Below are 16,318 nucleotides of genomic sequence, written 5' to 3' on the forward strand. Positions count from 1 at the left end.
AAGGAGTAAAGAAGAAAAGAAACTGTGGTTTTTCCATATCTGGATTTATAAAGAGTTCTGTCTAGAGTGAGGATAATTCCCCAAAACTTCCTTCGCATTTCTGCTTCTGGCCAGGATGGAGTAACAGAAACTGGGCTAGTCTCCCACCTGAAAGAACCAAATACGAGATACAATATATGAAAAAACAATTTTCAAGACACAGGCATCAGGCAATGAAGGGCAGTGATCCCTGAGAGATGAAAAACAAATGGGGTGAGCTCTACTATTGCCCTATCTTACTGCTTGGAGAGAGTCTCCAGGCTATGGTACAGAGAATGAGAACCCAGGTGTCGTCTAGCAGACTCCCTAAGTTGAAGAAACAATGCTGAGCACCAGGGAAGTGCAAGGTGGCTAGAATTCACAGGACAGAGTACAAGAGAGGAGGAGGTTGTTGAGAGAGAAAACTCTGGATATCTGCAGAGGACTTCTCTCCTAGTCAGCAAAACACTGATCAACACATGCATTCCAAGACCAGCAGCTTTTAAGTAAAAGAGCCAGGTGTTGAATCCATGCCGGTCTGATGCCAATTTTCACGGCCTTTCTGATAGCTGTGGTCTGCCCATTTCCCACGTAACAGATTGTTTGAAATGTAGCTGAGAATACCAAGGTCCATGCTCACTACCAACTTTACAAATTAAAAATCTACCTTTCCTTTGAGCTTTTGGCTCTCTTTTTGATCATGTGTAACTGCATAAAGGTTTTTTTTTTTCTTCTTTTCATGTAAATCTGCTCCTAAACTCTTAATAATTTAATCAGCTATTGAATGAATACCATGCCTTCATGTTTTCCACTGTTAAATGAACATTTAGAAATTGGGTAGTTTTTTAAGGATTCGTAAAATCACAATTGTATTTTGGGAAACCAAACAGGCTGTAAGACTAAAAAGGACCAGCAGAAGGAAGGCTTGGAAATGGAAATGTTCCAAACTATCAGTCCAAGGTGTTCCTCATTGCAAAGGAAAGAGAATGAAAATTCCTCTTTCTTTAAAAAGGCTGTTTTGCTTGCCCTAGACCTCTCTTTCCTCCAGTTGTGGGCATGAAAAGAGGGCCACAGAATGAAGGACAGAGACTAGAAGGAAATTTACTAAAGTAATCTTGTTTATGAAAAAATAATAATAATAAAAGAAAGATCATTTGGGAAGGCTTTCTTGGCTTTCTGCTCATCTCCTTCCCTACCTCCCCTCCTACCCTCTTTGGAGAGGCTTGTGGGCTTGTTGAAGTGTAGCCAGGTTCTCACCCATTGAGTTCAGACTTCAGATTAGAAGCATAAAGCAGTGCAAATTGAAATTTAGAATCAAGCTCACAAGACTCTCAGAATGTTCCCCCAGCCACCAGAGGAATTTGGCCAATAATTGCTGTAAATGATTCCCCTCTCGTAATATTCAAATTCAAGTTCTTTAGCACTGAAAAAGTGTTCTATATAGAATGAAAGAGAACTGCATCTTAAGCTTTCTGTGCAGCACCTTGGAATATAACATGGCCAAAAGACAAAACTTTCACCATTAACAATAAAAATCCAAAGACATGGTAGACAGTGTGGTATGTTTAAGGAACCTCTCCGGGCCTAGGAGCTATGTTCCAGTTCCAACTATTTCAGATAGCCTTCAGGAAGTCACGCCTCTCTCTGGCACTCAGTGTCCTCACCTGTAAAATGAGGAGGTTGGAATAAGATAACTTAGCTTTAAATCATTATGACTGTAATGAGCATTGTAATGTAATAAATAAAGTGAAAGTGATTATATCAATGTAACTCCCAAAGACATTTTTTCCTGTTATTTAGACTCGTCCACCAGGGAAGAGAGAAGAAAACACTAACATGGCCTGATTTCACTTGTGCAATGTGCCACCGATCTTCTAAATCCAACTAGGAGAAGGCATTTACTAAGAGGACACAGCATTTGGAAGAATTAATGACACCACCTCAAAGTGGGAGTTGGTGCATTTCCTACCAGTGGCACCAGCCCCTTTATCATAATGTCTACAGAACTGGCGATTCCAAACCCATGCTTTGTCAAGGAGCATTCTGAAGAACGAGTCTTGCTGGAGATTATAGAGTCAGTCATTGAATTACCACAGCATAGATTAGAATAACATTGAGCCCTTTTAGAAGCAGGGTTGAATTTACAGTTTCTCTTCAGATTGAAACTCTGTTAGTGTGTTCACTTTTACACTCTTAAGGCTATATTACTTATTGATGTTGCCACTTCCTCTTATCTTATCTCACCCCATCTTACCTTTCCTTACCTTATCTCATCCTCTGAAGTCATTACACTAATATTAAGACACCTCCATGACAAAAGGCTTTTGTTCTCAATAGGACCTTTCTAAGTCCTCTTTCCTCTCGACCGTGACATAAAACATGCACCTTGGTTCTCTTTTCTTTCTGAGTTCAGCATTTAGACGGACGCAAAAAAAAAAAAAAAAAAAGGAACCAAGCAAATATTTTGTTGAACATGAGCAGATTCACACGTGCACACATACCCAACCCCAAACCAATTAGAAAAGCATGCCGCGGTGAATAGTGTGGAAGGCCAGAGGAGCTTATGCTTTTTTGTTTAAGCAGGTGCTTGGGAACAAGCAGACATCAGCCAGATTCAGGGCATCGTGTGAGGATCTGGCTTCACTCATCGCTCGTTGTTGAGCACCGGGAGCAAAAATGTAGCAAATAAGGCAAAGAAAATCCTTCTAAGAGATCTGGGCCCAGAAACTAATCCAGGCAAGTATGACTTGTGTCTCTGTAGTTTTATAAGGGCGGATTGCTTTGGTATTTAATTAGTGAATGGGTGGAATCTGCACATTGAATTTAAGAAGAAAACATTTCACTTTTTAGTCCCTGGGAAGTCATGGGCAGTCCAGAAAAGATATTGAATTGCTCACAGCAATTGCTCACAGCAATCACAACAGAGTAGATGGCATTTCTTGAATGCCCGCATGCATCACAATGCAACAAAATGGAGCATGGCATTCAGATGAGACACTTCCATCTGCAAATATGAATGGGAATTAAAAATAGACAGGGAATAGATGGGCACTCCTTGGTGAAGATTACCCATCTCAACAGGTGTGTGGCAGGGATAAAAAGGGAGGGGGAGATGTTATTTAGCTTTAAGCTTTCAATTTGTTGGGCCGAGGGTGCCTGTCCACCACCACTAGTGGTCATATTAAAAATCTACACGAGTCCATCTGTGAGTATTCAGTCCTTGTGCTCACAGGAAGCAGAGAGGGAGGGAAGAAAGAAAGGAAGGGCACTAACATTTATTAAACACCTGCCGCATGCCTATACCTACAGCACTGGGTGCTGGCGGGCCACTGGCTGGGAGGGCGCGAAAGGGAGGAGGGAAGTGAGGATGGTGAGGCTTTTGACAGAGGTGAGTTCCTGTTCCTAGTTTCTTGCCTGGAACTGCTGCTGTCCCCTTACACTTCCCCCCCCCCCCTTCCCTTTCTCTTCGACATCTGGAGTTAGCTTGTCACATCTGTCTCAGGCTCTGACAGATTTAGTCTCATGGCAGCTGAGGAGACGGTGATGGTCCTGCCCGCTTCACCTCCCCAATCCACTGAGGTGAGAGAAAAACCCAAGCTGTCAGAGGAATGGATATTGAGGAGAGAATGCTGGTCACCTGAGGGCTCTGCTTGAGGGACACCTGCTTTTGGCTGCTAGGCCTGCCACATCCAGGCCATGGAATCAGGGACAAGTTATTGTTTCGTTGCTGTTGTCATTCTGAACCTTAGGGGAGGGGTTAAAAGCACAGATTCCAGAGCCAGCCCACCTGGATTTAAATTCAGACTCTGCAATTTATTAGCTATATGACCTTGGAGGAATTTACTCAACCTCTTTGCCTCATTTTCTTATCCACGAAATGGGGGTGATAATATCTTCCTCATGAAGACTGCAGGATATCCTGCATATAAAAGGATAGGACAATACCTGGCATACAGTAAGTGCTCCAAGTTTTTTTCTTGTTTCGTTTTGAACTGTTTTTAGGCATAATAATCCTACTTTATAGGTTCTCTGTCGTCAGCCTTAGAGAAATAGTTTTGAGGACCTATTTTTTCTCAAAAAGTATTTCTTGGTAACCAGTTAAGGGATATTTATATCCTTCCTTATTTATTTTTTGCCATAGTTGGTTCTTTCTTAGGTTGCAGAGAATCATCCTGTAGATTAATAATAGTTCCTTGAATTTATACACCAGCTTTCTCTGAATCCCTGTGGCTTTTTAGATCAGGTGAACCACATCTGAACCTCAGCCAGCGGCGCATGGTGACAGTGGCTGGGTTATTGTCTGCATTTTCATGTGAGAGGAATATGACTCACAGACAGCAAGTGGAATGCAATGGCCAGAGTTGCACGGAGCACTGAGGTTGTTCAGACTTTAGAGCCTGCCTCACCACTGGACACATACCAATTGTATTCGCCATCCACGCTTGCCATGGCCTGAACCGTCACAGTCTAAAACAATAATAATAATGACTGATTTCTGTTCTATTTTGTAAAGCGCTTGGATACTGTGGTGATAATGTTACATACATATCAATTGGAATAAGAAAAAAGCATCCAGAAGGCAGAAGGTAATTTCAAGCATGCAAAATGGAGTTACTCACATGGAAATTCAGTGATATCTAATCCCCATTGTGCTGGCATTATGTAAATACATAGGTAGGAGGAATTTTGTTAAAGCAGTTCTTAATTATTACAAATTACTATTGCATATTTAAGATCAAAATTTCCAAGACGTTTTTGGGAAAGCCTTGCACTTTTGTGGTTATCTTACAGCTTAACGATGTTTTCTTAGAACCCAAGCATCTAGAAGCTTTTGATTTGTTCTTGGGTTTGTGACTTGAAATTGACCATAAAATGTATGGCATTTAGACACATGTGATACGTGGTGAAATCTAGAATTATAGAATGTGAGACTTAAAAGAGATTTTAGAGGTAATATAGTTTGGTGACCTCCACACCCTGCTCACCCCATTTTTACAGGGAGGAAACCGAGGGTCAGAGAGATTATTTATCCAAGTTTGTATCAATTATTAGTTTTTATAGTAACTATTATTCCATAATCGGGTTGCCAGATTCCAAATCCATTGATCTTTTTATTTCATTATTCTCAGTTTTTGGAGTCAAGTAAATTAAAATGTTAGCAATAGAGCTAACAACAGCATCGCTTAGCAAAGCTCACCTCCATACTATAATTTATTTTCCAAGCGTATGCGTCTGGGAGACTTTCCACATTCATTCACTGCATGTTTATGGTCCATTCAACATTTTAGAGTTCATTCAAACTAAAGTTGCCTTCTAATCCAATCCTTCAGACAATTATATTTGCTTCTGCTTCTCCAAAAATAGAATTTAAGGTTTTGTGAAGATCTTTGAACCGTAGGCATTATATTTAGGACTTGAATTCTGTGTTTCTGCAAATATTAGGGTCTTAGACTACCTACCCCTTGGGTCACACTTTATATTTCTACCTGTCTAAGCCTCCCTGAACCTCATTCCCAAGGGCCGGAATCATCCTTCCCTTCCAGTTAGGGTCTTTCTCTCCTTTAACCCCATTGGAAAGCAGTTCACATGCTTTATTTCTCCATTTCATCTAAGCATTTTCTCACGGAAGTTGATTTTACACTCACCATATGCTCATTTTTTCCAGGTGATTCCTTTAATAAATATATTTTTGAAATCATGTCCTTGCCTCTAAGGAAATCAAATTTTTAATTTAATTTTCTAAAATAAGCAATGTTAGCAAATAAGGAACTGTCAAAGGGAAATGGTGGCCACATGTCACATATTCTTGTGTAACCACATTCATGAAGCCTGCTCTGGCTCTGCTCACCCAACTTACACGGAAGCGTTAGTGTGGATCACATATGTGTGTGTGTGTATTTTGTGCCCTTTTCACTTTGTCTACACAGGTTAAAAGAAATATTTATATGTTTATTTTTTTTTTCCAATTTGAAGTTGCTTTAACTATTTTCTGAACTGCATTTTTCATTTGAGTCCCCTGTTCACTTTGATAAGAGATGATTCTCCTGTTTTCATATCTCCCTGCCAAAAGGGACTCGCTGGTTATCTCTGATTGCAGGCAATTCGAACTTTAAGTAAGCCTGTCTTTATCAACTACTGTTTTAACAGCTGATTAATTAGTGCCGCGGAGATCTAGGGGAGGCCTTTATCTGAAGAGTAGTTCAACCATTAGCAAAGGAAACTTCCTTGTGCACCAGCAGCTCAGATAACAAGGTAAGATAATAGTTCACAGTCCTTCTCTGACTAATGCAAACAGGAGCACTCCCTCTTATCCCACTACAACGGCCAGACAGAAATGCTCAGCCAAATTCTCAAAATACCATGATCTCCACCATCAAGAACTGGTCATTTTTGTGAGTACTTTTTAGAAGGCTTTTTAGAAGCCTTGCCGAGCATACAGAACAGCTGGCACTTAGAAACTTAAATAATATTGCATTCTTGGCTAGTCACAGGAGGAAATCAAGCCCCAGTGGGATTTGGCAATGAGCATGGTGGGGTTTGTCTTATCAGTTGAGAGAGTCTTTGGGCCCAGATCCAAGCCTCTTGTCCACCATTTATTCTGGAACAAGCCACTGACTCTCCCTGTAACTCAGTTGCCCCATCTGTGAAATGGAGCTAATAATAGTACCTGGCCTTAGAGTGAGAATTAGGTGAGCCAATGCTTCCAATGTTCTTATATTTTGTCTGACACATGAAAAGTGCTCGATGAATGTTGATAAAACTACTAAGGTGGGAAAGGTGCAAATAATTTAGGTTCTTCAAATCCTGACAGAAGTAACCAGAAGCGATTAAATATAACCAGACAAGATCTGGGGCTGTGATTGGGCACAGATTGTCAAAACTCTCACACCACCACCATCATTATGACTTCTACTAGCGATAACTATAATCACTGTAATAAGAGTTAACATTATTCTAAGCACTTTATGTAGATTAATATGCTTAACCTTTACAACCGTATGAAGTAGGTACTATTTTCATTCCCATTTTACAGCTGATGGAATTGAAACCCAGAGAACTAAATAACCCACCTAAGGTCACACGACATACAATGCTGGGAGAGATTTGACCCCAAGCAGTCTGGCTGCAGACCACTTGCTCTGCATCACTTGCTCTTAACTTGCTATAGCCATCACATTATTACTCTATCCTGTTTGTGGATGGTCAAAGGTGAAGTGACTTACCCAAGACCCAAAGCTAATAAAGAGTTGAGCTAAAATTCAAAGCTAGATTTTCCCCAGCTGTTTTCCTTGCGCTAGGATACCTCTACAGTTTGGAAGTTTGGGGGAAGGGGTGTTCAGGGTTAAGGGGAGAAAAATAACCGAGTACCCAGGAATGTGGGTTTGACTCATTTGATGTTCTAACTCTTGGGATTCCCTCAGAAGCTCTGGTCTTTGGGGTGCCTGGGTGGCTCAGTCGGTTAAGCATCCAACTTTGGCTCAGGTCATGATCTCACAGCTGGTAGGTTCCAGCCCCACGTCGGGCTCTGTGCTGACAGCTCAGAGCCTGGAGCCTGCTTCGGCTTCTGTGTCTCCCTCTATCTCTGCCCCTCCCCACTCATGCTCTGTCTCTTGTTGTATCTCAAAAATTTTTAAAAAATGTTTAAAAATTTTTTTGAAAAAAGCTCTGGTATTTGTTCTGAACCTGTCTCTCCCCTCACCCATCCATGTTTGCACCCTGGCTCCTAACATAAGCTTAGCATACAGTGTAGCACCTAGAAGGAGGCCAGTACAGGGAAGGAGGTTTTGTCATAATCAATCACTACAGAACATTCATGAGAGTTGATTTTACTCCTGAGAGATAGAATGTGATTTAACACTTTTAACAGATGAGAACTGAGACTATTTTAAAGCTAACATAGGGAACAGCCTAAGGCAGCCTTTTGAGAGGGGTAGAATGAGCCAAGCAAATGTTTTATACTTAGAGGTGCATCACATTTAAAAACAGGCAGTATGCCATTTATGCTTTAGATCATCTCTTTCTTTTATACAATATTGAATGGTCTATAGAAGTAAATTTAGCAATATTTTCCTGAATATAAAAACTATAATTTATTTTGGGTACAAAATATCAAGTCATTTCTGGAGAGCATAGACTCTGGTATAAACCTTGGCTTCTTGATTCTTTTATACCTACCTAGGAAATTCCAAACTATCTGCATGCTAAGTTTTTCAAAAGACCCACTGCTGGTCACCTGGTGGTAGACACATCAAAGGAACTAATTGACCCCTTAGGACATATCCCCAAACTTCAATCCCTCAGCTGAGAAGGAAATGTCACATCAATTATGGAGGGATGTTGACAGGGGACTGGAATTAGGACCGGCCAGAGGACTTGGGGAACTTGTTCAGCTATAGCATAAACACTTATAGAGCACCTAATGCGGTCAAGGCCCAGGGGGTTGCATAGATGAGTCTCACATGCCCTCTCTCTCCAGGAGTATCTAGTTGCAGCATAAATAATAAGAAGGGAGAGGGTATTAGGTGCCATAAAAAATGTGCAAGGGAGATGCTGGGGGGACATTAGGAGCACAGAGTAGGCAATCTGTCCAGGTTCTGTTGTACTGTCGTTAACACTTTCTTTCCGTGGTTTGTCCTAAGGATGGAAACAGAAAATGCCACACCAGATGAAAATGTTTTCTCAACAACCCCAGGAATAAGTACTATATTGGTGAAAGTGTATGTGGGTGCCAAAGATGTTTATACCAGCAATGTTCATAAATACTAACCCCCCAAAACAGAAACTGAACAGAGATGATTTCTTTGATTGAGCTACTATGCAGCTATCAAAAACCTACATAGAATAATATTTAACAGGTGGAAAAATCATGATATATTACTAAGGTTTTCATGCTTGAAAACAATTATATGTATGTTGTATATGTACATATACATATATCAACACACATATGTTATTATATATATATATATATATATATATATATATATATATACACCCCTGTTGTTATGTAATAAAAGCTTGGAAGCATATATATCAAGAGATCAAATTAGTTATCCCCGAGTGGCAGAATTATGAGTAATTTTTTTCACTGTGATTCCCTATGTTTCCCAAGTTTTCTGAATAAGCATGTTTGACTTCTGTATTAGCATTAAAAGTAAATTTTGAGAAAAAGCCAGTATATCCATCCTTCCCCAAAATTGCATTCTCAAAGCCCACAGACTAGTCAGTAATAGCAATTTCACTAGATTGATCTCATTTGTTCTTGAGAAGCTTCATCCCTTTGGATTGCCCTGCTCTCTTGGCTCTGACACCGACTGAAATCAGACTGGAAAATCCTTGCTTTGCTGGTTCTGCCTCCATGTAATTTGAGTTTTTAGCAGTATTTCTTATTTGGTTTTTCATGGGAATTTTTTCTCTTTGTTCTGTTTAAATATTTGTATGTTTATGTCATAGTTGCCAACCTTGTTTCCCCAGGGCACCTGTCTTGGGGATAACCAGGATGTAGATGGTGATGGCTATGGTGCCTGACTATGGCCTGGGCCCAGGGATGTTCCCAGGATGTTGGGCTCTCAGGGCCGTCCCATTGGGGCCAGTCCCAGGAGGCTTTGATCCCTGGAAGGCATAGTAGTAATGACCTGCTTGGCTTCTCTGGCCCTTCCCCCATGCTCTCTCCCTGGCTCTGTCTTTGCCCTGCCTCACCACAACTGGCCAAGACTCCAACCATATGGAGTTCTGAGGGGTTCTCAGAACTGGAAAGAAGTGGGGTGCCTTTATTATTTGATCCCTTTTAACCAACTTTGAATGGTTTGCAGGACCAGCTTCATGGGCCTATGATCTGTGCACACAGGGCCCGACATTCAGGAGGACGTCATGCTTAGCTCATTCCTCTGCTCTTAAAAATCTTAATTTCCGGGGCGCCTGGGTGGCTCAGTCGGTTGAGCGTCCGGCTTCAGCTCAGGTCATGATCTCACGGTCCGTGAGTTCGAGCCCCACGTCGGGCTCTGTGCTGACCGCTCAGAGCCTGGAGCCTGTTTTGGATTCTGTGTCTCCCTCTCTCTCTGACCCTCCCCTGTTCATGCTCTGTCTGTCTCTGTCTCAAAAATAAATAAACATTAAAAACAATTTTTTTTAACAAATCTTAATTTCCTTGTTTGGACAGGCAGAGTGGAAAGAGCATGGTATTTGAAGGTAAGCAGTCCCATGTTTGAATCCTCAGCTCTACCACCTAGCTGTGGGATCAAGTTCTTTGATCTATGAGTCTTAATTTCCCCATCTGTAAAATAGGTATAGAGTCACCTATTCTACAGAGCTGATGTTAGAGAGGAACACACATAAAGCTTCCGATATGTACCAGACAAGAAATAATACTATTTTATTACTGTTGTTCAATAATCATAGCCATCTGGGCTCAGCATGTCTCCCTGATGTCCTCTCCATGAAGGCTGGGCTGATCTTTTTCTTCCCAGTTTTTCTGGAGTGTCAACCCAGGGGTTACCTGACACTGCTATGTTGCCTTCCTTCCTTCCCCAGGTGATACGGAGTCCCTTTGCCAATAGAACTCCTACCCGATGACTACGAAATTCGTGAATTTCGTATTTAAGGACAGCCCCTTCCCTGTCCTGGCTCCACTCTTGCTTTCAGGACACACTCGATCTCAGATCCGCTTTTGCTCCATTTCATGCAGCTAAAGCCCCAGTGGCGGTACTTCTTGTATAGTGGCTTACATTTTAATAGAATTTGATCCTTTTCAGGGCATTCAGGTCACTTCCATGCCATGTGATCCTTGAAACTATATTCAGAAGGGGCCAAATGATATCATTATTTTCTCAAATGAGAGAATGACCACTAGCAAGAGGAAGTGACTTATTCAAGGGTACTCCACAAGCTGGTGACAAGCCAGGCGTAAGGAGAATGTAAGTTTCATTCATTCATTCATCCATTCATTCACTAGTTCATCTAATCTCTACTGGGCTTGTGCTAGGGAGACACTGGTGACAAAAGCAGACAATGTCACTAACTTTAGGCATCTTGCAGTCTATTTGGGAAACACAGATACTTGAATTTTTATTTATTTATTTACTTACTTATTTAAATTTTAGAGACATAAAGAGAGAGTGTGAGTGAGGGACAGGGGCAGAGGGAGAGAGAGAGAAACCCACACAGGCTCCACATTGAGCACAGGGCCCTGACGTGGGGCTCAATCCCCTGATCCTGGGATCACAACCTGAGCCAAAATCAAGAGTTGGACACTCAACCAACTGAGCCACCCAGGCATCCCAGGAAAAAAAGGATATTAAACAAATAATCACAATAATAAATGTAAAGTTTCACTCGTGTTAAGTGTTAGGAAGAAGAGGCACTCAGGGCCAGGTTTAGACTGGTCAGGAAGTGCCCTGATCAAACTGCTTCTTTGAAAAACACAAGAGGTAATTGTGTTTAGAGGCTTTTATTTATTTGCCTGTTTATGTGATACTTTAATATACAAATGATTTCTTTGAAAGCAAAGCAATTTATTTCATTGAGTAGATATAAGCAACTTTAGATCTTCTTTGCTTTTAGCCATTATCAACACTAATGTTTCACCAGGGGAGTATACTACGGTAAAGCAGGCTGAGTTACATGGGTCTACCAGAGAATTTAGAAATATTAGACGGTTTTGCTCTTGGAAATCATTACCATCAGAAAAGTTTGCCATCTAAACCTGCACTCTTTTTTTTTTTAAGCTTATTTATTTATTTTTGAGAGAGAGAGAGAGAGAGAGAGAGAGAGAGAACAAGTGGGGAAGGGGGAGAGAGAGAGAGAATCCCAAGCAGGCTCCACTATCAACATGGATCCTGGGTTCTGGGGCTTGATCTCACGAACCAGGAGATAATGACCTGAAACCAAAACCAAGAGTTGGATGGTTAACCTACTGAGCCACCCAGGCACCCTTAAATCTGTACTCTTTACATAGAGCACCATGTTCCACAGCCCCTACCTGCTGATGCACAAAACAGAAGGGCACTTTACACTTGGTGCTGAGGACCTTCCTTGCTTATTGACACTCTGATCTTATTCTGTCATTTATTTATTATTTATTTATCAAAACATGTTTATGCATTTATTTATCAAAACACCTTCCTTGGGGCACAATGCAGGACACTGGAGACCAAACAGGAAACATGAAGGATGAGGTCCCCGGTCTCAGGAGCTTATTACAGTCAGACACGAAGCAAACACACGAATGAATAAGGAAAAGACCCAGGAAAAGAATGAAATGTGCATCAAGTAAGGCCTCTCTGAAGGAAAAGTGACAAGTGGGCTGAGATGTGAAGAATAAGATGCAGTTCATGCAGGGAAATCAAAAGAGGACAACCTTTCCAGGCAGAGGGAACAGGTGCAGACAGGTACAAAAAAGAGAAGGACAGAGAGACAGAGAAAGACAGACAGCTAAAAAGTACACCTGAATGGCAGTTATTAGTGGTATTTCACAGAAGTCTAAATCAAACGCCAACTGATTCAAGGATAAAGTTGCATTTGGGATATTTTAAGTTTCTTTGGGTGTTTGCAATTTAATGGATGGCTTCTTTATGAAGACCTGTACGGTGCAACAATCAGAAAGTTTTCTTCTGTGTAGTTTGCACCCGTTTATGTATTAAGTGGTTTAAACATTGAAGGCCACTTTCCCCACCTTTGGCCTATCTTTGCTTTTGCCCTGTACCAATTTTGTGCTTTGAATTTGCAGTCCCGCCTTTGAAGCAGAACTCCTGCTTTGTGTCACCACCTTGAGAAGTGATTGCAAGACAGCTTGGTTTCACTCTCTTGATTGTCATAAAGCTGCTATTCTGCCTGTACCAAGGAATGACTTCTTTCTCTTGGCCAAGAGAGTGCTCCTTTAATGTGGCCCTGAAAGCAGTTTTATAATCTGAATAATAAACAGATTATCTGTCAAATTCTCTTTGTCTGTTCCACTGTGACCTACTAACATTTACACTGCGTTGCAGAAACATGGCGGAGGGGTTGGTTGCCTACATCAACTACTTCCATTGTAGGAAAATGTGATTCTGCCACTTTCAAGCAAAGGGGACCATCCCCACATCAAGGCCATGACCAATCAAAGACAAAGGGATGAAATGCTCAGTAGTTATTTGCAACTTTGAATCATTTTAGAAAAATACTTTGAAAGAATAGATGCATGGATTAGGCTTTTTTTTTTTTTTTTTTTTTTTTTTTTTATAAAAACCTCTTTCTCGATAGCCATTATTTTAGGACTCATTTTTTCCCTTATTGTATTTGGATAGATGTTAAATATGCATTTCTAAGAATCCATGATTTTTAAATTACAAAAGCCATGGACATGGGGAAGTGTTTCTTAGTGATAAAGGAAAGGGTTTTAGAAAATTCTACAATGGCAGTGAGAGGTCATATATTGCATTGCCTTGTCTCAGCTTCATCCTCTCTTCTTTATAAGCATCTCCAGCCATAGGGATCTTCTGATGTAACCCATTACATATTTGGATGGCTCAAATCATTAGAAAGTTCTTCCTAACATGGAACAAAAATCCACCTTTATTTTCTAACTATTGGTTGCACATCTCATCTGTACAGGACAGTACAGACACTTACTCTACTGAAATACTGTTGAGGAAGAAACAATGAACTCAAGTTCTCTAGGTATCTGGTTTGAATTACTTACTCCACAAGTCTTTTCTGCTAACTGGCTCCAAATTTCTTTATAATTAAAAAAACACATGTTCACCTAAAATTCAAATATTCACCAAAATTTTAATGTAGAAAATTTTCCAATTGTTCCTTGTTCTGACAAGGCAAGTTTCCTTGTAATGGCTCTAAAGAGAAAATTAACATTTTTCTGAACATAGTGATTTTTTATTCCTTTTCATGATAACGTGTTGGAATTTTAGGAAAATATTGTGATTTAATAGAACGTGCTAGAGTGAACAGTGAAAACCAATGATCTCTGCTACCTGGAGACTGAATGCCACCACAGCGTTGCCCCTTCCTAAAGCCCCCCTGACACAGTCCATCCCCAAAGAACCGGTGATTGCAGATCCAAATAATTGTTGGGCTTAGCTGCCAGATTCATTCAGAAATCGCTGGTATTGTCTTCTGTAAAATGATATGTCCCCATGATCTCTCTCTCTTTTCAGCAAACCAGAATCCTGGATATAATTTGATCTTCATTACGAAGAGGGGAGCCGAATCAGATAATAGAAGACTTGAAGAGTTTAAGTAACAAGGGATCAACCTCACATTCCCCATCCAGCTCTACACCCCCATTGGGGTAGTTGTTTGTGGCTCAAGTTACTTTGATAGGAACTGAGGAAAGGCTATTTTGAGTCCAAGACATGAGGCTAAGGGCTTTCCCTCTCCTGGGAAACCCCCAACCCTGAAATCTACCCAAATCTCAGATTTACATCTCACAAAGGCAGATGCCAAGACCCCTTCTTTGCACAATACATCCCTCCCGCCTGCCTCCAGAAGCCTACAGGTAGCAATTTGCCACATCCTCTGCATTTGACAGAGGGCTAGGAATTAGAGGAGGTGTTTTGCTCTCCTGTCACTTGTCTCCTCATGGTATAATTATCTGAGTTCCTAGGTGCGGCTGTGATATGTGAATAAATCCAAAGAAGAAACACAATATGTCTTCATTGTCTTTCATCATTAGCCTTCAATTAAATATTTCCTACCCTGGGCTAAGGTAGCTTGGGGTGGAACAAGCCAAGGGCTGCAAGCCAGAAGAGATGAACCTTAATCTCTCTTCCACATGTAGGAGCTGTATGTTGTTAGCCAAATCTCTTACTATCTCTGAGGCTTGGTGTTTTCTTCGATAAAACCAGAGAATAGACTGGATTATTTCTGAAATTCCTCCTGGGGCTGATTTTTTAAAAATTCTATAGCTATAATTTATGCTCAAATAATGATGGAAAAAATAGTCTAAATACCAAGTGAAGGTGGTTAAAATCAGGCTATCTGATGTTGATCTGTTGAGGTTTCCTCCATAAGGTAATTTTGAGTTTTGCATTTTGCCTGCCCATTTACAGGAGCTGGTAATGTTCGAGAGGAAGCAGGAATTCAAGCAACATTTTTTATGTAAACACACTACATTTTTTTTGTCTTAGGAAATGTTTTGAAGCAACCCATGCATTTCACAATCTTCATAACTAAATTCTGAGAAATTTACTTGTTTTAGGAACATATTTATCGTATCTAAGTACGCCTAAAAAGTAGTGAGACTACTTTCTAAAAGACACACCCTAAGAAGTCTCATGGTGTGTGTCATACAACATGTTCTCCTTTCCACATAAATGCTGTATTTCTAGAATGGATAGAATTTAATAAGTCATTTATTCCATAAACCCTTGCCCTCTTGTCATCTACAAAGAAAGGAAGTAAAAAACAAACAAACAAAATATTTCTACAATTAAATTCAAGTCTTAAGTAATAACATCATTTCATTTTTGAATGGGGCTTTAAAACCTTTGAAGCATTTTTACGTAAATTATTTTACCAGCTTCTCCCATCACCCCTGTGAAGTACAGAGGAGGACAATGTTATCTCTATTTTACAAGTGAAGAAATGAAAGTCAGGCAATAAAACTTAAAAAGGAAAAGGAGACACAGCCCCTAGGATCTGGTATTGAAGCCAGAGTACCATCAAATGGGATTTCCTTCTGAAGACATGTTGGCATTTAGGGAACATTGCCTTGGCCTTGCTTTTCCTGAAATGAAAAGTCATGAAACAAATCTTAAAGGCAAGCTCCTTGGGTCTCACGGGCCTCCTGCATGCTGTCAGGCATCCATGGTCTCTCTGTTTCATAGAATTTTAAAGGGGATTTCTTATAATCCTGACTATTGCTAACAACTACAGCCTGTAGTATACACATAAGAACATGTGATCCAAAGCTCTGAATGAGTTTCTAGAAATTCCATGAAGCCAGCCTGGTGGATTTTCCAGGCTGCTGACAGGGACTAAAATCACTATGGGCTTCCAAAGAGAAGATTCTGTTGTATAAAACATGCCTTTGATGCACTGAAATGTCTAAAAACTTTTTTGAGAGTGGGTAGTCTTTTCTGCTTGAATTTTGGATTGACAAATGAGTGACATCGTGAAGCATGAGTCTAAGTTGGTTTGGAATCTCTTTCCTATCTCCTAAGACCCCTGGACTTGAGTGGCAAGAAGGTCAGAGTGGCAGTCACATTGTAAGAGCTTGTGAGTATAATCCAACAACCAGAAGAGACATCTCATATCATTCGAGTGACCCCTGCACACCTCCCGCAGGTCACCTTACACTTCCTAGCTT

The sequence above is a fragment of the Panthera leo genome, chromosome C2, assembly GCF_018350215.1.
Source record: "Panthera leo isolate Ple1 chromosome C2, P.leo_Ple1_pat1.1, whole genome shotgun sequence".
NCBI classification, from domain to species: domain Eukaryota; kingdom Metazoa; phylum Chordata; class Mammalia; order Carnivora; family Felidae; genus Panthera; species Panthera leo.